The sequence below is a fragment of the Castor canadensis genome, chromosome 2, assembly GCF_047511655.1.
Source record: "Castor canadensis chromosome 2, mCasCan1.hap1v2, whole genome shotgun sequence".
Lineage (NCBI taxonomy): Eukaryota > Metazoa > Chordata > Mammalia > Rodentia > Castoridae > Castor > Castor canadensis.
The window spans coordinates 72,921,437-72,949,189 of NC_133387.1; the positions used below are offsets into that span (position 1 = coordinate 72,921,437).

At 38.4% G+C, this 27,753-nt stretch overlaps 2 protein-coding genes across 5 annotated transcripts in view; both read right to left on the reverse strand.

Moving 5' to 3' along the window:
• Dock4 (dedicator of cytokinesis 4) overlaps positions 1-27,753 on the reverse strand; it is a 433,717-nt gene that overhangs the window by 366,619 nt on the left and 39,345 nt on the right. The window lies entirely within an intron of this gene.
• The window catches only part of LOC141420690 (small ribosomal subunit protein eS27-like), a 57,049-nt gene continuing 29,296 nt past the window's right edge, over positions 1-27,753 (reverse strand). Inside the window, exon 1 of the mRNA XM_074065047.1 lies at positions 1-27,753. This exon is cut by the window's right edge and continues 29,296 nt beyond it. The gene's annotated coding sequence lies outside the window, so the exon portion shown is untranslated.

Genomic DNA, 27,753 nt, shown 5'->3' on the forward strand with positions numbered 1-27,753 from the left:
TTTTGTTTTCTTGTTTTTTTTTTTTTTTTTTGAGGGGACCAAATTTAAACTAGGTCTTGAAGGATGAATAGGATTTTGAAAAGCAGAGACGGATGGGTAACTTGAAAAATGAGAAGAGGGCAAGTGCTGACATTTCCCAGAAGGCTAGTATGTATGTCAGCACTGTGTTATGAGCCTTTATTTATGATATCCCGTCACTTCTTTTCAATGAGGAAGCACGCTGGGATTCAGCAATAGGATGTGGGAGAGAAGCAAAAAGGCAAGGAAAATGGGTTGAGTGAGAATGTAGAGTGCCTCCAAGACAGAGCCAAAAAATTCAGACTTTATTACTGGGGGGGGGAAATGGAAAGACTACCAACTATGTTTGTGAATGCCAAGAAAAGAAAGAGAGAAGCAAGAAAAGAAAACAGAAGGGGAGGAGAAGAGAGAAAAGAGAAAGAAAGGATATTGGGTCACACATATTGCCATGACTAATTGGTTCAGATAATTGCCAAATCTATTAACAATTTTGTGATTGCTTATATGTGGTGTCATGTACTAAATTTATTCCATTAAAAATATTAAGACTTGGAAGAGTCCTAAAGGTCATTTATTTCACCTTCTACTCAATTTAATAAATCCTTCATCTTATCCCAGAAAGATCCCCTTACCAGTCTCAACATTTACCCAACAGGGAACCTCATACAGAGCCCCTGCTGTATCACGCCCTCAGACAGTGGAAGATACATTTCTCAGCAGCTTGAGAGGTTGGGATGCATTTCTTCGAGCTAAAAATCTCCCTTGCAACTTGGTCCTTTCATACCAGATCTGGAAGAATACTGAACAACATTTTTCATGTCTTCTTCACATTTTAACAACTATAAAATCAGATGGAGCCTTACAATTGATTGTGTGTTATAATTTTAATTGGCAGCAATTTTTTTCTAAGAGGCCAATAAATAATGGTGCATTTTAAGCCCTGAGGGTTGTGGCTCAAGTAGTGGTATGCTTGTGAGGCCCTGAATTCAAACCCTGGTACGACAAAAAAAAAAAAAAATTTCCTCTTCAATGCTAATCTTTCTTCTGGTCTGTCAAATGATCTCAAAAATAGAAGTACTGAGCTTAGATCCTGAAGGCAGCAAGGATTCTCCTTGGTCCAGCAACGGTCTCCCATTCAGTAGCGTAGGACCTAGATCAGGGTCATGTTTCTTTGTATTTTCATGGGGCTAACAATACTTGCCTCACAGGCTCTAATTTTCATATATACATATAAATTAAATAAAGTCCTTTGCACAGTACTTGCCACACAATCACCATTCAGTAAATTGCTAACCATTATCAGCACCAGCAACACCGCCACCAGGTTAAATCATTCTCTCTCTACAATCATCTTCTATATGACAGTTTCTAAAACTTTTGGCCACTTCTGGGCCCACTTCAGTTTGCCAACATCTTCCAAAAAATGTTTGTCCAGAAATGACCACAATATTTTCTCAGTGGTTTGGCGCTTATCTGGTTCAGGAGGACGACTACTGCCCTTACTCTTGACTCTGAATATAGAGTACAGACACGGATGAAGCAGAATGTCCAAAAAACAATTACTTGCAGAAGAAATTTGACAATTTTTATACTCAAGTAACACAAATAGTGATCAAGTATGACAACCAGGATTGGCAGTCCCTATAGGAAGAGAACAAGAAGGGTTCCTAAATCCAATCAATTAGAGAAACTCATTACTTGCCCTAGTTCCGGGTGGAGCTATTCACAACTGTCCTGCCCATACCCAACTCCACCACACTCCTTATTTCTCTCTTATGCTCTAAATGTCTCCCAAAAAATCATATACTGTCAAATCCTCATCCCTAATGTGATGATATCTGGAGGAGGGCCACTTTGGTAGGTAATAAGCTTGAGAGCAGGTAATAAGATGGGACACTAATGATGGAATTAGAGCCCTTACAAAAAAAAAAAAAATAGATGACAACAGAGAGATCTCTGTCCACATGGAAGCACCAAAGCCAAATGAAAACACAGCAGAAAAGTGGCTGTAAAGCCAGGCTCTGGTAGTTCACAATTGTAATCCTAGGTACTCAGGAGGATTGTGGTTGGAAGCCAGCCCACACAAATAGTTCCAGGAGACACTATCTCAAAAAAACCCTTCACAAGAAAGGGCTGATGGAGTGGCTCAAGGTGTAGGTCCTGAGTTCAAGCCCCAGTACTGCAAACAAAACAAAATTTAAAAAATGGCCGTAAACAAGCCAGAAAACTGGACCCTTGCCAAATCTGCAGGTACCTGATCTTGGATTCCAACTTTCAGAATTGTGAAAAACAAATGTGTGTTGTTTAAGCCACCCATTCTATAGTATTTTGTTACAACAGTCAGAATAGACTAAGACAATAACTGGTACCATAAATTAGGTAGGAAGCAAGAAGCTGGGAGCATCAAAAATAGCAGCATGGGCTGGCAGAGTAGCTCAAGGGTACAGCACCTGCCTAGCAAGCAGGAAGCCCTGAGGTAAAACCTCACTACTACCAAAATGAAAACCACAGAGCCTGTCTAGGAAGCAACTGCTCATAGTATAGACTCTGGCACCTCAAAACTAAGAAAGCTGCCTCCTTTTAAGTAGCATGCACAAAAAATAACCCAAGAAGGGTTGATTCTTTTGATTAAAAACATTAGCCCCCAAAGCAAGGTAACCACAAGAAATGGTCCTAGAGCCAGCAACCACTAAGAGCAGTAACAGGCACTCCCTGCTCTATTATGCAGCGAAAGTATAATTTTTAAAAACACAATTGACAACATGCACACTACACACAAGTTTAGGAAAGGGGAAAACTCTCAGTCTAACTTTAGAAAATGTGAGATTAGAGGCTAGGGATGTAGTTGAGTTACAAAGTCTATTAGCATGCACAAGGCTCTGGGTTTGATTCCCATACTGCAAAAAAGGAAAGGAAGTGTGAGAACAGAATTTTATTTTATCTAATCTAAGATGAGGGAGGGAATGGGAAATGTATCAAATTAACTAATTCAGTGGCACCCTGATACTTCTGTAGCCAGGTGTGACAAAATACTAATTGCCTTAGAGAGTAACAGTGATAATTAAGTTTTCCTGGAAAAAAAAATATATATATATACTCAAAGCAACATAACTAAAAGGACCAATAAAGATGGAATGAAAAGCAAGGAAGTCTTTTACTTTAGAGTAACAGAGAGATGATGGCACAAGAGGTTGAAAGAGAGCAAGAGAAGTTATGAGCAAGACAACATTTTATGCCGTAGACCATAGGTCTCCACTGAAGAAAGACTGATGCTCGCTGAGGGACAAGTAGAGAAATCAAGGAACTGTAAGAGGCTCCAACCAAGCTATAAGTTTTTGACAAGCTACACATTATAAAGTATCTCTAGAATTTGAGTTACCATCCTGTTCAACCCCCTTGCTTTAAAATACAGAAAGAGAGGACTCCTAAGGCTGCAAAATTAAGGTACCAACTGAGCCAAGATTATATACCACAGCTCAAAAGTCCAGATTCTCTGTTCTTCTCTCTCAAAAGTCTTGATCTAGTCTAAGAATAAACACTAACACAGCTGAAATTTTCTTAAGAAAAACTAAGGGCTAATCTACTTGGTACTAAGGAAGGACAGAAGTAAAAGATCAATTAGAATAGGAAAACAACAAGGCTTTGTTCTCAGCTCAGCAGAAAATTCTAAAAGTAGAAATGTTGATACCCTAACTCTACCTATAGGACACCTTACTGCAGCAATTCTCAGATGACACCTGGAGCCAATGAACTCACCATGTTTGTTCTTCAGTGGTTCAGTATGATCCACACAAGATATTTTTTTAAAATAAATTTTAACTGGTACATAAAAAAATGTACACATTTATGGAGTACTATGTGATATTTCAATACACGTATATGTTGTACAAAGTCCAAATCAAGGTAAATTTATGTCCTCGAACACTTATCATTTCTTTATAGTGAAAGCATTCAATATCCTTTCTTTGTAGTTTTTAAAAAATTAACAAACAGTACATTATCATAATCCTAGACATCCTACTGTACAACAGAATACCAGAACTTCTTTCTCTCAAGTAACTGTAACTCAGTATCTGTTAATGAACATCTCCCCATCCTTTCCTCCCCCTCAGTCTCTCCAGACTTCAATAACCACTATTCTCTCACTTTCTGAGTGACTTTTTATGATTCCACATATAAGTGAGACCATGCAGTACTTGTCCTTCTGTGCCTGGCTCATTTCATTTAACATAATGAGCCCCAGTTCCGTACCTGTTGTCCCAAATGACAGGACTTCATGCTTTTTATGGCTGATATATATATATATGTTCTCTTCATTCACTCATCACTTAGGTTGCTCCCATTTCTGGGCTACTGTGAATAGTGCTATAATAAACATGGGCATTAATATGTCTCTTCCACAGAATGACTTCACTCCCTTTTTGTATACATATACACAGTGATGGAATTTGAATCATATTGTAATTCTATTTTTAATTTTTTGAGGGAGATCCATACTGTTTTCCACAATGTCAGTACTAATTTACATTCCCATCCACAGTGCCCACAGGTGCCCTTTTCTCCACATCATCAGCATTTGTTATCTTTTATTTTTGATGGTAGTCATTCTAACTGGAGTGAGGTTATCTTATTGTAGTTTTAACTTTCATTTACCTGGTAATTAGTGGTATTGGGCATATTTTATGTATCAGCCATTTGTTTGTCTTTCTTTGTACTTAGATATAATGTCTGCTTTTTACTGAATTGTTTTTTGGTTTTGAGATTGAGTTGTTTTTCTTTTTTTTTTTTTTAATCAACTCCTTGTCAGATGTATCCTTTGCTCTGAAAAAGGTTTTTAGCTAATGAAATGGCATTTGTTTAATTTTACTTTCATTTCCTGTGTTTTGGGGGTCTTGTCCAAAATATCCTTGCCCATTGCAACGTCCAAACATGTTTCCTCTAGGTAGAACATATTTTTTGAGATGAAGATTTTGAAGCTGACTTGCCAGGTTTTGGTGTCAGCCCTGAAGATTAATATTCTTGGATCTTCTGGCCACTTTCATGTAAATAAAACATATTCAGTCTTTTAAATTGTAGTGAATTCTTAAAATCACATAAAAATGGAGTCTTTTGAGGGTTTGTTCAAATCCATCCCCCAAAATTTTTAATAAGCACTAAGAAAATCACCTTACCAGATGTACTTAAAAAATAATACAAAGATAAACACATAAGGAAGGACTTTTCCTTGCTTTTCACCTTCTGTATAGCAGCTCTGCACAAATCTCTGAGAAACAAAGGAAGGCTTTGGGAGAATTCCTTTTAAGCATTGCTGGCAACCTTCCAAAGCACAGAGCCACATGAGGCTAACGGTGGAGATGTGTTTTCAGAACCTGTATTAATACCTGAACTTGAGCAGGCACAGCACACACATGTATACCTGGGTAGCACAAGGCTCCATAGCTGGTGAAGAAATCTATTTCTTCCTAAATGCCCTTTTTTCCTCCAAAGCCCTGAGAGTTTACACAAGACTACTCTCAACCCTGAATGGGACAGCCAGAATTACCAAACCTAGCATCTCCATTACCCTCTCCTCACAGGAAGTATCCTGCATCATCAATCACCAGCATCCTCTTTAGATCCCAGACCAGACCCAGACATGGCAGCTTTATGTGCAAAGCTCAGAGGTTCTCAGAGCTTTGTGTATTCAATGCCTTTGAAAAATCCTCAATCCCGCCAACAACCTGCTACCATAAGGAACAGGAAAAAAGCCCATAGGTGCCAATGGATACCATAAGACTGCTAGAAAGGCTGCAATCTATGACAGTTTCATGTGTCTAGCATGGCTAGGCTATGGTACTCAACTGCAATTGAACAGGTATTACTGCAAAGGTATTTTTTAGGCATGTTTAACACCTATAATTAGCTGATTTGAAGTAAAGGCAGTTCTGGATAATGTGGATGGGCTTTATCCAATCAGGTGAAAGACTTTTAGGTCTTTCAACTAAACACTAAAATTTCCCACAAGAAGAAATTCTGTCTCAAAACTGCAGCATCCAGGTTGGCGAAAAAGTTCAAGTGGTAGCATGCCTGACCTAGCAAATGTGAGATACTGAGTTCAAACCCAGTGCCACCAAAAAATAAAAAAGACTGCAGCATCAACTTCTTCCCCAAAGGTTTCCGTGTGTGTGTGTGTGTGTGTGTGTGTGTGTGTGTATATCTGTACTTTCAAGCTATGATATAATATATACATATTAAAGTCTCCAACTGGTTCTGTTTTTCTAGAGAACTCTGAAACACAATCTAGTTCCCTCTGTGTAACGCTACTGGCTGCAAACTCAAGTGCCAATGGGAGACAGGTACTAATATCACTGGAGCTAGGAGCTATTAGACCATAAATGGCAATAAATGGGCTACCTAAAGATCCAGAATATATGATGGAGTACTAGGAACTACACTCAACTGGGGACCTTTCACCTATTGTTGCCAGTCTGCAATGGGGGACCAGAGCCACTAGATGTTCCTTTTGGTCAAGAGAAGCCAGAAATCCGTGCTTTCAAAATGTAACATCCTCCTGTTTAAATCATCTAGTAATCCAACTCTATGGAAGTATTGGAGGCAGATGGGAGGGGAGGGAATAGGCTCTGTGTTCTAGTGAATTCTCTAACTCAGTCCTCATACATCTGTGTGAAGTAGGGACTGTTATTAGGTCCTTATGCAGATGACGAAGCTGTGGCACAGAACAGGTAAACAACTTGGGCAAGGTCATACAGTTTGTCAGTGGAGATGCCCAGACATCATCCTAGGTGGAATGCAAGGCCACAGATGGCACTGCATACCTCTGTCTAACATCCAAAGACTGAAAAGCTTGAGCTTCTTCATGTCCATTTTTGTATATTATAACAGATTTATATAGCCGGTCACAGAAACTCTACAGGTGAAAAAAATGTGACATTGAAAACTAAAGACATGTTGAAGACCTCACCCACATGAGAACCAGTAACTCAACTGAAGCGTCTCTCCTTTTGCTTTTCAACAGAACATAAGCCCTCTCCAGGGGGCATTTCTAATGAATGGCTTTGCCATTCACTTCTAATGAATGGATTTCCTATTCAAATTATTTAATATGTTAAAAATAAACATTTTAGTCATTGAAAAAGCTCTGAAAATAATATAATGGATCTGGGGGTGCTATCACTTAGGGGTTTTTTTGTTGGCTTGTTTTGCAGTACTAGAATTTGAACGCACGGCTTCATGCTTGTTAGGCAGGCACTCTACAGCTTGAGCCACACCTTTAGCCCACCATTCAGTTTTTAAAAATGAAATGTTACAAGTACAATAAAAAGCTTACCCAAAAATCTTTACTATTACCGAAGTAACCAGGATCCTGAATTTTGTGTGAATCCCTCATAAGCAAGTGCAATACTTTACATCAATACTTCATGTGCATGTACAGAATCTCCCACTGCTCTGCATGCTTTTAAAGCTGAAGTAGGTCGGTACATAAGGTACCTTCTGTGACTGAGTTTTGTTTCCTCGTGATTTGACAGTGATATTTACTACTGCACAGCACTCTTGTATGAAAATGATGCAGGATATTTATCTCTCTAGGTTGCATTATGCACAGGCAGTAAAGCACGTTCTTCTTACATGTGCTTTCTTATGGATAATTGTGAGGCTTTCTCGTAAGAAGGGGAGACTAAAATAATGTTAGTGTGGTTAATGTTAATTAACCTAAATGCTAATATTAAGGGAAGTGAGTGAGTTAGGGATGTTAAAGGACTGAATGATTTTTGGAACCTTCATGTAATTCTAAAATTATTTCAAAATGACAAGTTTTTTATAAAAAGGAAAAGAGCATCACCTTTGGCCCACTCGAAAGTAATTCCCAATAGGACTACAAAACTCTGAGCTAAATTCCAGGCTTGGGGAGAACTTCACAGTAGTAGAAACAGGAAAAGGTTGGCTCCAGGGCTCACAATCCCTAAAACATCACAACACTGCCATGTGAACTGGCTGCTCGGAATGCCTCAAATAGCTGAGCTTACATATAGTCAAGTGGGGTTAAGCAATACCCAAGCAAGTCTTTGAATGTTTATAAACCAAGACAGGATGAAGTTATGTAAATTGAAAAGACAACACAGATCCATTAGTCAAAACTTCTCTTAAGCTATAGCAGTTCTCCAACAAATACATAACATGACTTAACTTTTCGTAGACTCAAACTGAATTTGATATATTTTTTTAACCCAGTGCATTTGGGAACACATCTAAAAGTTGAGACCCACCTAGGCTATGGGGGGTGGGGAACCTCTTTGAATTTGAGCATCTCTTTTTTTTGTCCTCCTGTTCTTTCCAACCAGAGGGAACAGTGTTTATGTAAAGTCCCCAGATACCGAGACTAAGAAGAGTGACATGAGCCAAACCCAACTCCAGCCATCTCCTCTAGGAAGCCTGCCAGGGCTAACCTCATCTGAACCTCATCACTCATCTCCCTCTCTCTCCCTTCGGACTTGTGCATTCCTTTTGGCCTCAATCACTTAGCACTTGTGGATGTTTTGATTGGGATCATCTGTAAGTCCCTGTTGTGTTTTCTCTTCTCACACAGATTGTAAATTTCTCAATGCATTGTTAGTCCATCAACAAGTACAAATGTCAGAATATAATAGAAAGAGGCTGAAACAGAAAGGAGAAAAGAGATGCTTAGTTTCTGGTGATAATTCTGTAACTACTACCTGAGTGTGTCACAAGCTTTTAAGGGACTCATTTTTCTCTAATCATTTTATTTTATTTTGTTTTGCCCTTCGCAATATAAGTAGACCACTATAAACTAAACGCTACCCAATAAACAATGGTTAAAGTAACAAAGTGCTAGTAAGGACTAAACGGCCTCAGCAGATCCTTCATCTGAAGTGTATTTTCTCTATCTAGCCTCCTCTACTGTTGCCCACATTCAGGAACAGTTTGACATTTTAGCACCATATGGTTCAGGGAGGATCCAAAGGCCACACTAAAAACTGGCAGGCCATTTGGCATTTCCTACATTTGCCCAGGCGGATGGCATCAGGCACCCAGCTCACAGCTGCAGCCTGAGTCAGGTTTAAGAAGACCAGGATTTCTCCAGGATGCCAAGTCAGCAAGGAGGCAGGACAGTGGCAGCAGCGCGGTGCAGTTCAGCACTTCCACACCAAAGCTCATAATCTATTACTCCCCCGTTTTTCTGGCACAGCTGAGAAAATACACTGGTGGTTTTGCACCAAACTATCTTTCCAGCAAAGGTACCCCATAATCATCCTCTACACCAAAATGCCATAGCTCTACAGCAATATGGCAGGCTCACTCTGCTTAGGATGCATGGTGAGAGAAAGGAATCTATAAGACTAGTGGTTCAAAGTGAGCTGAGAGGTGTGACAAGAGGGATTCCATCCCAAGAATGGGCCTGGAGTTTATCATTAGACATTTTCTTCCTCCTGGCTTATGACACATCTCTTGCTTACTAAAATTTTTCAAGTGCTCCATTTAGAAGCTAAACCTTAAAACTTTTCTTGCACTTTTATGAGGAGCTCCCCATGTGATGGAGCAGTATCTGTATGGAGTGAAAAGGAAGACCGGTGGAGGTTGTTCTGAGGCAAGGAAGTGCACGTTGGGGAAAGATGATCTAAGCACCAGAGAGAAGAGGTAGCAAGCAGCAGGTGAGCCTCACGGACAGGAGAGACGAGTGAAGAGCAAGGACAGTTTGCCTGAGATCAGGAATGAGGATACTTTACAAGTGTAAGTGTTCAGACTGAGGCTGAGATCGCTGAAGCACATTCCTCCTAAGCAATGCTTGGCTTTAACTGGCCACGTCTCATTACCCTAGACTCTAAACCCTCTCTTAACATATGAACGTACACACACTAATAAACTCCCATGCTAGACTTAAGACTGGTTTAACTCGCATAAAACTAACGTATGCAAGCATACGTTGTTCGGGAAAAGGCCTCAGGGCTTGCAATACTGCAATGTTATATATTCACAGACACAACAGAAGTCTTCCTGGTTTATAGTGCTAAAGCTGGCTATTCAGAGGATGAGAAAGCCAGACGGGCTTACCGTTCCTTGCTTAATAACAGTTAATCTGTATAAACCTAACAGGATCATTAAGCAGGATTTTTATATTTCCTTCAGGCTCACCTAATTTCATCCTTTCTCTAGTAAGCTTTGCATTCCAAGAGATATACATGCACTCAAGGGATCATTTTAGAGACCCAAATTCATGGAAATGCTATTTTCATCTGACTTCTCTAAAGTCCAGGTCATAGTAGCCAAGTCACAGAATTTAGTTACTAAAAACAACAACAATGAAAAGATGGGGACGGAGGGTGGGAGGGGGAACATATAGCAGCAAGTATGTAAAAATGCATTTATGACTATTAGTCAATGCCATCTAAGTTCTCTTAAGCTGCATACATTATTAGAATCTGCTCAAAATGTTTGCTTGTGATACAGAATATAAGAGAAACAGACAGGAGGAGATAATATTCTAACAGGATAAGATGCATACAACAAAACCAGGGACCTGTCATCTAAAATCAGAATGTGGCAGTGTTTTTCCAAACATTTAAACAAAGAGCAGTTTTTGTGGCAGGAACCAAGAAGACTTTACTGAGGCACTCAGCTTTGGAAAGTGGCTGGATCTTCAACGTTTTACCAGAAAGTCTTCATTAAGTCAGCCTTTTTATTTTTAATTGACACAGTAATTGTATGTTTTTAGGGGGAGAGAATGACATTCAATACATGTACAAAATATGCAGTGATCAGATCAGGGTAACTGGAGTATGTTTCACCTGAGATTCATCATTTCTTTGTGTTCAGAACACGGAAAATCCTCTCCACGTTGGCAATGAGGGTGGGGTTGGATGGGAGGAATAACTTCTAATATTCTATAGCACAGAAGGATAACTATGGCTGACAATAATTCATTAAATATTTCAAAATTGCTAGCAAAGAGGATTTCAAATATTCCCAACACAAAGATAGGATAAATGTCTGAGGTGACAGGTATACCATTTAGCCTGATCTGATCATTACACATTATACTGAATGCCACACTGTAACCCATAAATCTTAGTATTTATCAATTAAAATAAAAACCTGTTTCAATCTTCTTTATTATCTCTTATGAAATATCAAATTTTATTCCCATAGTTATCTTACTGTGAACATGAGAAGCTACTCCTCCTATCCTACTGCACCCTGTACCCATTAGATAGCCTCTCTCCATCCCCCATCTCTGACCCTAAATTAGCCTTTTTCTAAGGCTGGCATACAGAGGAATTTTAGTCTTCAGTCCAGGGCTACAGAAGTGACCCACAGTTGGTCATCCTAGAAGGGTTTTACCAAGACTTTCCTTAATAAGCTGGCATAAGTTGATCCCTTCCTTCCCTGATCTCAGTAGTGCCAATTAAAAGGCAAAATTTTATTGTTCCCAGAGCTTTTCATATGAGTGGAAAAACTCTGACAAAGAAAGAATATTTACTCTAACTCTGGTTAGAGTTCTAGTTCTGAGATATTCTTAATATCTGATTTCTTCATTAATTTGAGGTTAAGAATTTGTGATAAATTACATGTGCTTAACAATACCAAAGTTAATTCTGTTTTCTTGAAAGAAAAGATATGATTGGGAAAACAGTGATTCAAATAAAAATGATTTTTTAAATATTTAAGAGGAGATTCTCTTAAAAGCTATAAAATACTTTTATTAACATGTTAATGTAAAAATGATACATAACTCTATTTATTTAGTAACATACAGTAAGCAACAGTTTGTTACACTATATCCAGTTGTTAAAAGTATTTGAAGGCAATATAGTTCTTGTTTAATAATGTTTAATAGATACTGTCTTGCCCTTAACTCAGTTTATCCTCAATCTGAAACCTATACAGATCCGTAGTAAATTTTTGGTTTTTTAAAGACCAATTTACATAAGTCCAAATACTACTCTTTAAAAACTATTTTTTTCCAAACAGCAGGTAAAACATGTTTGAGGGATTTTCAAGGAAATGCAAACCTAGGTTCAACTGGTACCAGAATAAATCATCTTTTTAATCCTCTAGAAGTACATTGTGAGCAAGACCCTGGCAGGTGAGTGAGTACATGCCTACCACCTACCACCTTAAATTCTGCCTTGTATCCACTTGTCCTACAGCATTTCCCCTTTGCCTTTAACAAACACTCAGTGTTCTTATATTTTGCTTAAAAGTATTTTCATTTGAAGTGTTTTCCCCTTTGCCCAATACCTCTAAATAGCTTCTGAATATACCCTCAGAATATACCCTCTGAATATTTCTTACAAGTGAATAGAATGCTTAGTTTCCTCTGTTCAGTATAAAATCTAGTCATACCACTCCAGGAGATTCTGGCAAGAACCTTAACAAAAATAAAGGAGTTGTCTGGGAGGCAAGCCCTGAGTCCCCAAACCTCCGTACTGAATTCAAGTAATTGAAGACATGGGTGGAAAAGCCCATCCATAAGCACACAGGAACCATTCCCAGGAGCAAAAGCAGATTTTGATAAAGACAAGCCTCCATCAGGCGTAGGCTTGAAAGCCTCAATTTAATTACCTCCTCATCGCCTTATTACTCCACCTGACTCACTGTTTCCCATCTCATTTCACAGCCTCTGCCAGCTCTCCCCTCAGGTCTTACTTTATCACTGCACACATGCACACCCCCTCACCCTCTCCTCTTCACGCCATGGACTGATGTTTTCTGCTTTCTGTGTCTGGCTCTCATAGCATTTAGCTTTCTAGTAAATTGTCACTGAATCAACATCTTTCACGGGAAGCCTGTGTAAGTATTGTGTTGGAGAGATAGAAAAGCTAAAGTAACTTGCTTCCTTTAAGACTTGTGAGGGACAGACAAAAATAACCAAAGTTTTCATTGCTGTACTCAGGAATACAGTCTAGATTTTAGCAACTGATGCTGGACTCGTCAAAGGCTGCATCGCAACTTTCCCAAGTGCAGAGGGAAGGACACGGTAGGGACGCTGTCAGATCAGCTAAGATCCAGGACTAACACACAGCAGAATAACATCAGCAGGGTTCTTAGAGTTTTGCCCTATACCATACTCTTTAGCAATCTGCTAAGGCCTCTGAATAATATTTTTAAAAGCATAAAAATCATAGGAGCATAAAGGAAAAGAATTAAATAGAAATGAAGCTATCAAAAATATAAGAAAAATTGTGAAACAGTTAATACTTGAGCTCCTTCATTAACACTGAATGACAAGACCACATTTTAAAAGTACTGTAATTTCAAATGCTAAATACTACCATGAGATGCTCTCATCATTTGTCATTTTAAAATGCTAAAGTAGCCACTAAATGCTTGGGGCTAGTGGTAATAAAAGTATTTTTCCCCATCCAAATTTAGTCACCCTGGAATTCTATCCCTGGTCTTATTGTTTAAGAACCCCTACCACACTACTTAGGAAGCGGAGACTGAGAATAACAGTTCAAGGCCAGCTTAGGCAAAAAGTTAGCAAGACTCCATATCAATCAATAAGCCAAGCATGGTGGCACATGTTTGTAACTCCATCTAAACAGGAGGAATAGGTAGGAGGGTTGGAGTCTGAAGCTGGCCCTGGGCAAAAACACAACACCTTTTCTGAAAAATGACTAAAGCAAAAAAAAAAAAAAAAAAAAGGGCTAGGGGTGTGGCTCAAATAGTAGAATGCCTGCTAAGCAAGTCCTATGCCTGAGTTCAAACTCCAGTGCTGCAGAGAAAGAGAGAGAGAGGAAAAATAGAAAGAATAGCAAAAGAATCCTTACCATAGTTACTCTTCTCAGATCCTAAAATTCTTAAAAGAATTACCTCTGAGTTCAGCATCAGTGCTAAATGGAATTCAGTGATAATGGAGCACAAACCAGTAGACCCAAAAAGAAGCATTAATTCTAGTGTTTGTGGATGTAGTGAAGCCTCTACAGCCCTAAAATCTCCTCTGGAGCCCCCATAAACCCTTTGCCACTGGGAACACTGCTCATTCCTTCAATGCATGGGTGTGGTAGCCCCTCATGCCAAGACATGGGTACTTCTTAAACTGAAGGTACAGAGGCCCTCTGTACAGATTCATGGATTACTGTTCTTTAGCCAAAGACAACATTGATTTAATAAATTACAAGCCTGCTTACATAAAAACTTTATGGTTGGGGGGGGCAGGCATGGCAGTAAATATATACACTGAGTGCTGGACATTGCAAAAAGCTAGAAGAAAGAATTTTGAACATTTTCATCGAAAAGAAACAATGAATGGGGACATAAATGCAATGAACCTGACGCAAACATTACATAAGCAACATGTACATTATTAAACACTCCATGGCACCTGTGAGTATGTGCAACTTCTATGTCTTCACCAGCTAAAAATTTTAAAGAAAAAATATATATCCACTGATTTTGAGACATGTACAATTTTCAGATTTTAAGAGTGCGGAGACATAGAGTCTCACAAACTTAAAATCGAATAAAAAAAAAAACCTAAGGGATTTCATGTTATTATATCAGTATGAATGTTATATGAGAGTTGTAGATATTTGATAAGTAAAATATTACACAAATTGAAAGATATTTGCCCCTAACTTTTATACATTCACGGGATCCACCAGATAATTTATTTAACCAGTGCTTAACCGTTTTTACAGAAATGTGAAAACTAGTCAGCTCAGCAAATTCCCTGTTATCAATTTTCAGGACTTTTATTACTTAACAGACACTTACATAGTGCCAAGAATCACTCTAAACACTTTGAAAAGGTCAACTCGGTTAATCTTCAAGACAAGACTAAACAAAGTAGCTAATATCCACATTTTACAGATAAGGAAACTGAGGCACACAGTGTTGAATGGCTAGATCAAAGTCATACAACTACTAAGTTGCAGAGCTTGATTTAACCCAGACACTTTCGTTACAGGGTCTACATTTTCAACTATGCTCTTTTGCTTTGTCTTACTCTGTTCCATATCTCTTTGATATGTGGATTAATAAAAACTCAGCATGGAAGTTTTTCATGCAATCAACACAGACAGGATTCATTAATGTCTATGGAGTAAAAGACGGTGCAGCTGCAGGACCACTCCAGGCGCTGGACAAGGGTATCACTGCCATCCCTTTGTCATTAAGGTTTCTTAGCTTTCCACTTGAATATACCACTATTTCCATGCTCAAGCAAAGAGCCTGTACACTGACATAAGCCAGCACTAAAGGGAAGAAAAAAAAAAAAAAAAAGCAAAACAATTACGTTTTCAGCAAGTTGGCCTTTCAGAGGAAAGCTTCAGAGCACACGTGGTAACTTTTCTGTTACCACGCCAACATGGGTCTGATAACCCCTCTGTGTATGAGAATACAGAGTCTTCATAAAGTCTCTGTAGGAAAGAAACAACTTACAAAGAGATTCAAAAGAAAAAGAGGAGAAAAGCACACAAAGTATCTTTATTTTGCAGAAAATAAGGCTATCAAAGAAGAGGTCAGCCACCCTATCATGAACAAAAGAACACTAGTTCATATAAGCTGTTAGGAGAAAAATCCATCCCTAATCAGAGGGCATTATTTCTAATGTATCTATTCCAGGACTCTGGGAATGTAGGTTTAGAGAAGTTAAGGAATTTGCCTAAAATACCAAAACTAGGAAAAACCTGCACTAACACTTGAACCTAGATCTGACTACAATGTTTATGCTTTGAAATACTTTTCTGTCTGAGAACTTTCTCCTCCTAAGACCCTGATACTACCTTTGTAACCAAGTCATCTCCCCAAATATCCAAGGCAACTGCAGAGGCAAATGAATATTGTTTTATTACAGATGGCAGAAATGTCAAGGTTCAAACTGACCAGTGTGTAGGTAATTCAGGGGTAGTGATCTGACTGATCTTTCCTGCAGCAGTGAGTACTTCTCTGTCCACACAGACTGAGTCAGGTCTCTTAGTCTCTGCCCCTCAGTCTTGGAGATAACCTTATCCTGTCTTGCTATACTCCCACATATAATCCTGCATCTTCTTACTTCCTTCAATACTGAAATAAAGAGCACCAACACAATAGCAAGTTGATCACAACCCTCCTAACAAACCTGCTGAAATTGAACTGTTCAACATTCTAGTTCCTAGACACAGATCTTCCCAGATGGCTTTTTAGCCTCTGCTAACCTCACCTACTTCCACCTCTTTCTTCTAACACAGTTCTGCATGCTCTGTACTCATACTCCTCCCAGCTCTAAGCCCCAGAGTGACTTAATGACATCATTCTCAGCCTCCCCAGGACTTTCCGAATCCTAGTGTGTGACCACAATCTCTTATCAGACATTTTGTACTCACTGTCTTAGAAACACTAACAAGACCAAGCCCCTACAACTTAGTTACAAGGCACTACATGGCCTCAACTACACTGGGAATGCTGAAAGACAAAGATGTAGAAGGTTTTTTTGGTTGGATTTTTCCAGAGTTACAAAGTAGAGGGTGACACTAGCCCTTCTTTATGTCTACTAAGCACAACACATATAAAATAAGTGACTCTCAAGAATTGGGAACTCACTCTGTATACTTTCATTACATCCTGGAACCAGTTCCCAGGAGGAAGTTGGAATTCTTGTGTCTGAAACAGGTTTACAACAGGGAAGATTTGTACCTGCAGCTCAGAGAGTTCAGCTGCTAAGCCTGGGGCTTGGACACCAGAACCTCATTTGGCGGGCCATCCTTAGTGGCCCCAGTAGCCTCTTGTAGACAGCTTTCACACATGTAGAAGAGCAACAGTAATACTACCACCTCACAGGATTGTCGACAGTTAGCAAAACTATGCATGCGAGACACGTCACACAGCATCTACCAAAAAGGTGACTATTCAAAAATAGTCACTATTACTTCAGTACTAGCAGCAGCCACAGCAAAAAGGAGGGCGGCTTCATGATATACATACTGTACCACAATAGTCACACACCGAAGGTAAGGACAGAAGACAGGGAACCGTTCCATGTTTAGTTCAATGTGAAGGCAGACACACTGGAAATTCAGGGGACACCCCTGGGTCTGGAGCTGACGACAAGCAAGCATCTGAGTCTTGCACTGTTGTAGCATCCCATTCAAATTCCATGTTGATGCAGTGATAAAATCTGGCAAACGTTAAATTCTATAATCATGAGTCTCTCTCTGAATGCATTTCTTACAGAGAGCTCAGTTGTTTGTGTTTTATTCAAACTAAAGTCTTTTTCCAATCATGAGAAAAGTTCAGCAAGAAATAGGCACATGGGGGGAAGGTGCTTTAATATAAAGATTTCTATGATCAAGCTGAAGGAGTGGCTCAAGTGGCAGAGTGCTTGCCTACCAGGTATGATGCCCTGAGTTCAAACTCCAGTTCAACGAAAAAAATTTTTTTTCTATGATCCCACCACCTATAGAAGTTTGATTGTCAAAACAAGAGAACTTATGTCTGGCTTTAGATTCAGTATGATGGAAAGAAATGGCAGTCATACACAAATACAGAATACAGAACCATGTATCTTTCACGACAGCACCAAACCACTAGTGATCTGAAGAAACAAAATAGTGCTACAACAAATTGATGTCTTCTTGCATTTGGAAGAGAAAAAAGCTAAACAAAACTAAAACTCATTAAAAGTGACACATGAATAATGAATGCTATTTTCCCAAATGTTCTATTTATAGATGAATTTTTACATAAAGGCACGTGCTCAACTTCAGTTTTAGAAAAACTAAAGAAAAATAATTCTTCCATTTACTATGTTAACAAACTAAGAAAAATAGACAATAAGGCCAATCCATGACAGAAAGTATCAGCATTTAACTCGTCTATAAAAATAAGTGACAAACACTTTCAGCACAGCTGGCTGCTAAGGACTTCATTATTAACAAATGGACTTAATATTCCAGATATACTATAGATTTTCTATCAAATGAAATGGTCACAGTGATGGTAACTTGGTCCATGTGCTACACAGCATGTCTCCTAAAAGCACAGCTCCCTGGTGTGAGGGGGTACGAGTCAAGAGTCCAAAAGAGGCAGTAATGAGTACAGCAGTTCTTAGCCTGCAGTATTGAAAAGGTTCTATTTTCTCAATTCAACTGAAAATGAACACACAGGGCATATGCAATCCAAATGTTCCTGTTACACATTTTAAATCACAAAATCAAACTCACCTACCATTCAAAATAGACCAAAGTCTGATTCTTAAGAGTATATTTAAAGTTTACATATGCCATGCTAAAGTATACATCTTCATCTTAACCAGTGAAATGAGAAAAAAATCAATATATCTTCAAGCTAAGAAGATATAAGGGTAAATATGTACTCTATTATATGATAAAGAATGTAAATATATTTTCATTTTTAACCATTTCAAAATAAATTACAAATAGGATCAGTAATCACACAGTTTGTCAATGTCATTTTCAATAGTAATTTAAAGACTACAAACTTTGGAATGGCAAACAAAAAACATTAAATTGTATCCTTGGCCAGATATTGTGGTACATGTCTACTAATCCCAGCTACTTGGGAGGCAGAGAATGAAGGTTCCAGGCCAGCAAAGATAACTGGAAACCCTATCAGAAAAACAAACTAAAAGCAAAAAAACTGGGGGCATGGGTCAGCAAAATTCCAAAGGGCTGTTTAATACATCTTTATAGAACTTTTTATAATACATGTCGGGAAAACTACTTTAATTTAGCTTCAAGGTAATTACAAATAGATGTTCCTCAATCTCCTGACAGAGCTTAAAAATCATTTATTTCCATAAAATATAAACATTTCTTATCTATTAGGAAGCCCTAAGTTCAATCCCCAGTACCACAAAAAAGTAGTCTTTATAATTTTATTTTGCACTAAATTACACTTGCTTCTGCAGGATGTAGCACAATAAATTTTAGATTCATGCTTTTGTTACCACCATGTACTAACTTGCTGAGTTTTTAATTAATTCTCCTCACAACAAAGGGAAAACAGTATAAATTAATCAAATGAGGCCATTTAAAAATTACATTTAATTAAAAGAAAAAACCCTAAAAAGCATTGTGCTAACTTTTAACAGTAAGTACAACTTTTGCAAACAAGCAGGCAAAATCAAATGTAGCTCAGCTTCTACCAGTTGCTAAACTTTTATTGGCTTCATGCTTAAGGTTAAAGTTCCCATGAAGGGGGGAGGTTTGCACACTAAGAAGTCAGAAATAACTTAAAATTAGCAAATGATAGTTATTTAGGATTTACACTTATAAAAAAATAGGCTATTTCCAACTTACCACCTTAAGTTGTTAACTGTATAAAGTTTAGCTAAGTCATTTTTTGAGAGCATCATCAGGTTCTAGCATGTATATTTCTCTATCCACTAACCCATATCATGGGCTAAACTGATAGACCATTCTGGGAGCCAACTCATTATTTGCAACATTATTCCAAGTAGAAAATTAACTGCCATTCCATTATAGAATATGGGGTGTGTGTGAAGGACGCATTGTCCTAGCAAAACAAAAGGATTACCCTCTAATTTCTACCAACCACAGCCGAACAAGCAAACAGTGCAGGCAAGGCATCATGCTAGGTAATTTGGAAGACGAAAAGCAACAATATTCCAGCAACATTAGCCTCTAGGTTAAAAGTTAGCAATAATACAAATGGACCACTGTGACAGAGGTGGCATACTTCCAAAAGATTTTTACAACATAGGAAGTAGTTAATATTTTAGGTGAAAAGAAAAACTTTTAAGTGAAAGTATAGGGTTGAGAATGAGAATAATTGCTAACCAGGTGACTGCTGCTTTCACAGCTCAGAGCAACATTTCCACACTTCTTAGGTACTGTTTGAATGACTCCTTTTACTTGGCACCTGAGTTCTGAAATACCAATTTATGTGAAATTCTACAATGATGTTGTCACGATCTTCTTCTAGGCTTCACTAATAAAAGTATTAGACAACTTCCCCTTGTATGAATAAATTTGGCAGCTGATAGATAAAGTACTGACTATCACATATATAAAGACAACTGTTCTCTGCAATAGATATTGTAAGATGGTATTTTTTTATTCCTCCTTGAGATAAAGGTGATCCTGAGAACACTGGCTCAGGGTGAACAAGTTCATAAGGGATAAACAGGTCACGCAGCCCATGGCATCAGGGTTCCTCCTACTCAAAACATTTTCTATAATGTTAACATGTATAGAAAAGAGGATCAATGAAACAGTAGCATGACCTTTAAATAGGACTGGTAACTTTCCAAACACTTCTATACATAGATTGAGTATCTCTTATCTGAAGTGATTATGGCCAGAATTTCTTTCAGAATTTAGAATATTATCATCTCTAATCTGAAAATCTGAAGTTCAAAGTGCTCTGAAATCAGAACTTTTTGACCATTTCTCCAATGACTCTAATGAGCAAGGCAAATGTTATTATTTCAGTTTATCAATGAGGAAAGTGAGAATGAAATTGATAAGGCTCAGAGATTAAATGACTTCTTAGAGATCAGCAGTAAAGTGCTTCTTCTTTCATATGTCATTATCTCACTTGTCCAAATGACCTCTTTTACCCAGCTACTTTTAAATAATGTAACAAAATATATACATAGTAAATTGAAATTCCTTTTATACCCACTAAAAAAAGTCCTTTTAAAAAGTCCATTTCTAACCAGGTGCCAGTGTCTCATACCTGTAATCCTAACTGCTTGGGAGGCAGAGATCAGGACGATTGCAGTACAAGGCCAGCCCAGGCAAATAGTTCATGAGACCCCATTTCCAAAATAACCAGAGCAAAACATACTGGATGTATGGCTCAAAGTGGCAGAGTGCCTGTTTTGCAAGTGCAAAGTCCTAAGTTTAAACCCCAGCCCCATGAAAAAAAAGAAAAAAGTCTACTCCTTGCATCATAAAAATCTCCTGAGGGCTAATGTAATATGCCCCAAATTCACCAGAATATACCCTGAATTTAGATTTTCACTAACTACTCTCCATTTTTGCCATTCTTCCCCAAATGAGTTAAGAGACACTGTGTTGAGTAAATATTAAGCAATGTACAAGAATAATTTTATATGGGAGGTACACAATTCAGCATTTATCAAGCAAAGAAAGAGAAATCATTACTCTTTTTCATAGTCTAGCCTAATTCTACAAAGTGTTCTTTGGGTAAGACGCCATATAATCTAGTAAAATGGTCATGCTGCAACTTCTAGCCCTTGCTCCTCCTTCAGCCAGGAGTTCCCAGACTGAGGATAGGATTCCAGAGCTCAAAAAGATGAGTGAATGCATAAAGAGCTAAGCATGAAAGTAACTCAGAGTTCCAAAGCATTCTGGGGTTACCAGTGATTCTGTTGATGAAGACAATGAGCAGTTGACAGGAAGGTCTTTTTAGAGGTAGTCTCCACTTACACCATCACAGTCCAATAAAACTTTCCTTGATAATGGAAATGCCCTATATCTACACTACCCAATGTCGTTCCCACTAGCCACATGTGACTGCTGAGAACTCACAATGCGAACAGTATAATGGAGAAACTAAAATTTTAATTTATTTAAATCAATTTAAATTTAAATGTAAAGAGTCACACGTGCACAGTGAAGCTCTAAATAAGAACACTAGCCCACACAGGAATCATAGGCCAGGCTGTTTTCACAGGGCTCACAGATCCTGAGGCCCACATGTAACAAAAAGAGCACAGCCTTTGGAGGGTAACAATCTTGAACTCTTCAGTGAGCCTCACCTTCATATCTGTAATAGGGATCTCAGTGACAGCCTCTCCGGATGGAAGGGAGGGTCTCCCTCTCACAATGATGTCACTTAAGATGTTCCCTAAAACCACAGCACTCCCTTCCATCCTCTCCCATCCTTGTCAACCCAAAAGAACTGTATACTTGGAACTTACCAGGCAATTATAAAATAAAATTTCATCATGAACAATCCATACAAACATTTGGATAAGATTACATCTAGGCCTGCATTTTAATTTGGTAAAAAATATTTTATGGCATCAAAGAATTATAAACTGTATTCTACTTTAATATTTGGCTAATTACTACTATATTTTATCAATGAGCCAGAAAGTTAAACTATGCCTTTCTCTTATCTCATAAAGTATGACATTCTATAACAGAGACTATTAAAAACAACCTAAAATTACTTAAATGGTACTTTGTATGAGGTCAACTTCACAAGTTACAGGTCTGGAGATAGCCTATTTTCTTGTGCAAGGAATGTGCCACCCAGCACTGTTGTAGTGCTCAACAAATATTTACTTAATTATAAAAGGTGAGGTTCAAGAGCAATTACTAATATTCTTAATCATATGCCTGGCTGTAGAGACTATTAAAAGACTACACACATGCACACACACAAATTATTCAATATATATAATGTAGTTTTACTTACAAAGAAACAAAGTAGACAACTATCTTAATATTCCATTATATCAGGATCATACTATGTTTAAAATGAAAAAAGTTAATAATGATTATAAAATTAGTTTTTTTTTGTTATTTTCATTAGCAGATAGAATAACCTGTCATTTTTTTCCTTCACACTTTTTCCTAACTTCTGTGCTACATTTTGAAACTTATGTATGAGTGATAATAGGAGGTGAGGCTCAAAGGACTTTAAAGTTATTCACTGTGGCTGAGATCCACTCATCTTTGTTTCTCATCACCGAGAGCAGCTCCTAGTACTAGGGGAGAATAAGAGCTCAAACTACAATTACCTCAATGTAGGCCCAGAGCTGCTCAGCAACCAGGTAAGGAGAAGAATACCTGAGTGCTCAACCGACACTTACCTACGGTGGCTGCCAGAGACATCAGCTTCTCCTTCACACCCTGAACCATGGCATGTTTGCCAGGTACTCCACCAGTTCCTGGCTTACTCCTCAGAGGTACAAACATTTTAAAGGTAAAAAAGAATCTTCCTGGAACAACTACATATCTATGTAATACTTTTTATAGGCCTTCATTTTGTACCAAAGATTTTTTTTTAAATAGAAGATCTATGGCCAAATAATTTTTGCAATAATCAGTTAAGAGGTAAGGTACGCAAAAGACACTGAGTTCAAATAATGGGGCCTCTAACTTTGCCTGGGATGCTGAGGAGCACCTGCTTTTAACCATAAGCATGACAGACGTTCTCCAGGCAAGGGAGAAAGGACTGTTCAGATGGAGGGAGCAGCCATCTAAATGGCAAAGGTTTAGATGTCATGGTGCAATCAAGGAGGTGTGGAATAACTTCTGCTAAAGAGGAACAGAGTAGGGCATGTGCTGAAAAACCATAAAAGGGGATCTTAGAAAAGAGACAAGGTCCAGATCATGAAATGCCTTGCCAGCCATGCTAAAGGATTTGGACTTGATCCCATGTGACTTAATGACTTAATAATCCTAAATTAGGGTAGCTCCTTCAGCTGCAGGAAGGAGGCTGAATCTAGTGAGGCCTAAAATCCTTTGCAAAGTGTTTTTAAATGTACAAAATTAAAAGGGAACTAATGACGCTGAAATACAGTTCTCTCCTGTATGAGATCACCAGCAGGACATGTTAAAACAGGGCCCACAGGCCCTCCAATCCCCACAGGCTGCTGACACAGCAGGTCTGGGGAACTAGGAACCACTTTTCAGGTAGAAACCTGACCATCTTACTTATCTCAATGTCCCCAGCACCTACTGTTTGTACACAGTATGAATTCCCCATAAAGACTTTTTTGAACAAATGAAGTAGGAATATAGATCCAATACAAAATTTAGTATTTAATATGTCTGGATAACTTAATCCTTTGTGTGATATTTCTTGTGCTTTTTTTTTTTCTTTTCTTTTACAGTTTCTGGGACTCCTAAAGACAATGGATTATATTATTTTAAGCCATTTTACCAGTTTTAGTAAGAATCAGTAAATGAGAGTCATTACCAGTTTATTCCTCTTTATGAAAACTTCTTAGATATGTAGCTACTTTTCAAAATATCACTTGGAAAATCAGTTAAAATGTTTTCATCCCCTCATTCATATATAAGAAACCTTTCTTTTATTAAGGCTAGCAATGTCAAACAATGAAATTTAATATAAAATTTCTAAGGGTTGTTCTTTACAGAACCTTTAGAGAACTATTTTTCTCAGTAGTTATAAATGGATGTTCCTCAACCTGCTGTTTAAAAAAATAATTTATTTCCCTAAAAATTATAAATATTTCTTGTCCATGGTCATTTACCGTTACTACAGAATGAGCTTTCTACTGAGGTAAGATTCAGCTCAGCTCCATCTAAGTTACTACAAGTCAACTGAAGGAGTATCATTACTGAAGTCAACATCTACCTGAAAAGTGGCCAGCTCTGAGCTGTTTTTTATGGAAGATGTAAGGAATGCCACAATTCATCCCTGTGGATATAACCAAATCCCTTTAGCATTCTACCTATTGGTACATTGCTGCAAACATGCCTTTCCAGAAATATGTTACTTTCTCTTAGAACAGGTGCTCCCAAAACTTTTCAAGTCTACATCACTCTACAAACCACACACCCCACCACTTGACTGGGGCTGTCCTTTCTTCTTTCATCATCTCTCTCACACCTGCACTTCTTCCTCTCTCCACCACTATGTCCCTGTTCAAGACCACAGGTATCCTTCTACAGCAGCCCTTAACCCTTCTCCTCATTGCAGTCACTCTCTGCCACATTCCCACCACCACCTTTACAACACCACACCCTCCCTCAAACATACTCACGGCCCCATTAAAATCATGGGTCTGGCAACCTCCCCACCCCCATCATTTAATCCTAACATGAATTTCAGACCTATTTCTTGCTTCACTAAGTAGTCTTCAAATCCAAACTGTCCACTTTCTCTTACACAGTTTGTACTTCTAAAATTTTCCTCTGTTGCCTGCCTGGCAATGATATCCTGCATCTGTCAAAGTCTCACTCACTGACTGAAACCTAGCACCTAGACCAGTCAGTCCTCTGTGTCCGCAGGCGCACACCCCTGGATTCTACAAAACACTGATGGAAAATATTGGGGCGGGGGGAATTGGGTATGAACTGAAGAAACATGAACTAAATTTTTTTTACTTGGCATTTCCATAAACAATACAGGGTAAGTCCTGTCTACATAGCATCTACATACATTATATCAGTATTAGATTACAAGTAATCTAGAAGAGACTTAAAGTCTCTTCTAGAGGAGAGTATGTGTAGATTATAGGCAAATGTTGTAACATTTTATACAAAGGGCTTCATATCCTCAGATTTTGGTATCTGAGGGGGTTTCTGGAACCAATTCCCCTTGCAAACCAAGAGATGACTGTATATGACTCTCCTGCCCCAGAAGAGAGTCTCTTGCTTTCCCTACCCAGGAGCAACTGTTTCTTCCCATTTTGCACAAAATAAATTGTAACAACTTGGGGTAATTGTATAGAACTTCCCTCTTTGGCCAGATTGTAAATTTCTACACAACAAAGACTGTGTATTGCACTTATTAGTACCAATCTGTCCGCCTCAATGCACTGTAGTCAGAACAAATGCTCCATAAATATTCCACTCTGTGACTCAGCTCATCTGCAAATATAGGCTCCGGTTGTACCTCTCTCAAAGGGCTTTTGTGAATATCAAATGAAATAATAAATTTTTTTCTCTACAAAATACTCCACAAATTGAATTGTTGGATAATATAATTGAGGAAGTAAATGTACATTTGCACAATACCAGAGAACCAAACAAAATGACAGTGTAAGAGCAAGCTCTAAGGGTGTTAGAATGCCACAGGAATTCAAGGGTTGCAACGACCACACTCCAGCTTTCATGGGACTAGACAGAGATGGCCTTTCTTTGGAAAGGAGGGTTTGAGGCAAGCCCCGAAGGAGGGGCAGCTGGGACAAAGAAAGCCCACCAAGTGTACCTACTATCTCTCAAAAGTATCTTAATCTCTTTAGCAAGTCAAGAACCTGCACATGGAAGTCAGAGGTTACCAGAAGTCTCCTGACAGCACTGGGTGGTCTCACTAACCAGGCACCACCATTTCCCCACTATAGGAAAGGAAACACAATGTTCCTTCAGCAGGGGACAACAATTAATTAGCTAAACTTTAGCATTCTGTACACTTCTCTTTCTAAAGGACTCACTTGTATTTGGCTATGGCCTCCCACTGTGCTCATCAGTTTACATCTCACCACTCCTGAGGCTACAGGCTTAGCAAATATTTTCACCAGATGACAAAGACTCTGAGCTCTGGGAGGCAGGACCCAAGGTTCACCATCAGGATCACCCCTTGTGGCTCTTCACCTCATTTAGTCTGATGGTGACATTTAATATGTGGGAGGAGACAGAAAGAATAACTCCATTGAGCCTTGATATTTTAATAATTAAGTTAGCCTGCAAGCAGACAAAGATTTATGAATAGATTTCCTACTGTTCTCTCCTATTATGATGTCTCCCTGATGGCAAGTATTTAGTCTTCAAATATATACCATATACACATATTTCTAGAACACTGGACATATTTGCTATTCACTACAGAAGTCCAAAAGGAATGAAGAAGTTGAGGGAAAGAAAATTCTGTGTACTAGTCAACTTGCTGTAATTGTTTTAAAAACAGGACAAATTCCTATTGCAGAATCCAAGTAAGAAAGTTTCATACACTTTACCATGTAACTCAGCTGCTAACCGCTTGAAGCAATCTAGATATACCCATGGTAACATGAAGGAAAGATAAATACATCTTTCATGTCTGGCATGGAAAAACTAATAGAGGGCTACACTTCCTATAAATTCTAATTAGACTAGAAAGGATAATCAAAGGATTTTTATTTGATCCTGGAATCTGTCTTTATCTCAGTACCAACCTATGAAACACAAACACAGCTTACTAGTAAGCATTCCAATCTCAAGCAGCAAAGCCTCATTTAAAAAAATATATATATGGGGGCTGGCAGAGTGGCTCACGTGGTAGAGCGCCTGTCTAGAAAGCACAAGGCCACCAGAATTCAATCCCCAGTACTGCCCCTGCCAAAAAATTCAGGTACAGGAAGATCTCATATATATATATGGTTTAAAAACAAAATGCAGCCCATACTGACTGTCTAAAGCAGTTGGGCTAATTACCTGATAAGAGGTAAATTTTATTTAAGGAAGGAAGGTAGGCTAAGCTCTCCTGGGGATAGTGAGAGCTCTAGAACAGTCTCTCTCTGGACTACTTAAGCAATATTAATAATTCATTATGACATTTAAACAACTTGGTTAATGTGGCGCAATAATTACTTTATGCTAAAGTAATTTTTTTTTCAAAATGACTGTAAGTAAAGGATGACAAAAATCCTTCTACCCTATGCTAGCACTTAAAGAGTATACCAAACTCACAGTTGACATTCCCCATCCAGACTGGCTTCGACTTTCCAAGATCTTAAGATTTGGAGAGTAGAAATGGGGTGCTTTATTACTACTGTGGTTATTAAAATGATAGTTTTTTAAAAAGGTTCTCTTTCCTCCTAGTTTATCTACAAAAAATCTGATTTAAAAAAGTAGTGTATGTAATTCTTTAAAATACCTCACATTTTAATTTGCATGTTCCCAAAGAGAAAAAGTAATTCCAAAAGAGTGTGAAGCCTCATTTATCTGGCATCTAGAGAGGAGAACTCTGGAGGAGTGGTTTCCTGAATAACAAACACTCTGCCATTCATTTGCCTGCAGTGGAAGGGTTGTCTCTGGCTGCCAGCACTCCTCCCCCACTGGCTGCCCCTCCTCCACTCTACATGGCTCAGGCAAGGCTGTCACTCAT